General features: G+C 49.5%; 1 pseudogene; it reads left to right on the top strand.

Moving 5' to 3' along the window:
• On the top strand, positions 948-1,633 carry Gm6681 (predicted gene 6681; annotated as a pseudogene).

The raw sequence follows: 1,848 nt of genomic DNA, 5'->3' as shown, positions 1-1,848 counted from the left end.
TAACGTTGGATTTTTCTAGTCTATGTCAGCTCTCCATGTAACTCCTGGAGCTCTGAAGCAAGGTCTAAGTATGTGCTGTCCAGGCAGACCTGGTAAGGTGGGCCAGGTCCATACACGTGGACTATGCCATGGCCTCCTGGCCACTGTCCCTCTACTAGAAAGTAATTTAATGGACTAGGGGCTCCTCAGGCCAACCTCACCAATATCAACTTCAGCCCAACCCCCATCTGCTGTAAAACAAATGGCCATCTGTGACTGAAATTCTCACTTCCTCATCGGAGGTTTATGCATCTCGCTGAGCTATCAGGGACAACATGTAGCATAGCCAATATGGTGGACACACGTTAACTGAAGGGCCAAGCCTTCCCCCGCTCCCACACCCAGGAATCAGAGAGAGTCTGACCACAAGCACTTATTATGGACTTCTCATTAACTACATGAGATTGCCGTTAGGTCTCTAATCCCAGACAAGTCTCACTCAGTACTTACACGTACACTCAGTGTTCCTCCCAGAACTCCTTACTCTACCCTACCTCAAACCCCTTCCTCCCAGGGGCTGGACTTCTACCTCCCTTCTCCTAACCGGGTCCCTATAACGTTGCCATATTGCTGGTTTCTTGGATGCTTGCCCAGGCCAGGCATCCTCTCTCTCTTTTCCCCACCCATCCCCCTTCCCACCCCCACTCCCATCTCTTCTTTTCATAGTACAGTTTAGCCCAGCAGGCCATGCTCAGTTTCCTCCCTTATAGCTACAATAAAAATCTTCTCCACAGTTTAGGAGCATCATGTCTCTGATGGTTTGTATATGCTTGGCCCAGGGAGTGGTACTATTAGGAGATGTGGCCTTGTTGGAGTAGGTATGTCACTGTGGGTGTGGGCTTAAAACTCTCATCCTAGCTGCATGGAAGTCAGTCTTCCACCAGCAGCCTTCAGATGAAGATATAGAACTCTCAGCTCCGCTCTTTCCAGCCAGCGCCGAGCGATGGGCATCTCTCAGGACAACTGGCATAAGCGCCGCAAGACCCGGGTTAAGCAAAAACCCTACCACAAGAAGCGAAAGTATGAGCTGGGACGGCCCGCTGCCAACACGAAGATTGGCCCTCGCCGCATACTCACAGTCTGAGTTCGAGGAGGCAATAAGAAGTACCGTGCCCTGAGATTGGATGTGGGGAACTTTTCCTGGGGCTCTGAGTGTTGTACTCGCAAAACAAGGATCATTGATGTTGTCTACAATGCATCCAACAACGAGCTTGTCCGCACCAAGACCCTGGTGCTTATTGACAGCACGCCATACCGACAGTGGTACAAGTCCCACTATGCACTGCCCCTGGGCCGCAAGAAGGGGGCCAAGCTGACTTCTGAGGCGGAAGAGCTTTTAAACAAAAAATGATCAAAGAAAATTCAAAAGAAATCTGACGAAAGGAAAAAGAATGCCAAAATCAGCAGCCTCCTGGAAGAGCAGTTCCAGCAGGGCGAGCTTCTCGCCTGTATTGCCTCACGACCAGGCCAGTGTGGCAGAGCAGACGGCTATGTGCTCGAAGGCAAGGAGCTGGAGTTCTATCTGCGGAAGATCAAAGCCCGGAAAGGCAAATGAGCCTCATGCATAGTGTAATAAAGGTGTCTGCTGTTCTATTAAAAAAAAAAAAAAAAAGAATTCTCAGCTCCTCCTATACCATGCTTGCCTGGATGCTGCCAAGTTCCTGTCTTGATGATAATGGACTGAACCTCTGAACCTGTAAGCCAGCCCCAATTAAATGTTGTTCTTATGGGAGTTGCCTTGGTCATGGTGTCTGCTCACAGCAGTAAAACCCTACCTAAGACAAGGTCCTCCTTTTATCTCATTTGTTC

Source organism: Mus musculus, chromosome 6 (assembly GCF_000001635.26).
Source record: "Mus musculus strain C57BL/6J chromosome 6, GRCm38.p6 C57BL/6J".
Taxonomy (NCBI): domain Eukaryota; kingdom Metazoa; phylum Chordata; class Mammalia; order Rodentia; family Muridae; genus Mus; species Mus musculus.
The sequence above is the reverse complement of the archived record's forward strand: the minus strand, read 5'-3'. Positions and strand labels throughout refer to the sequence as shown.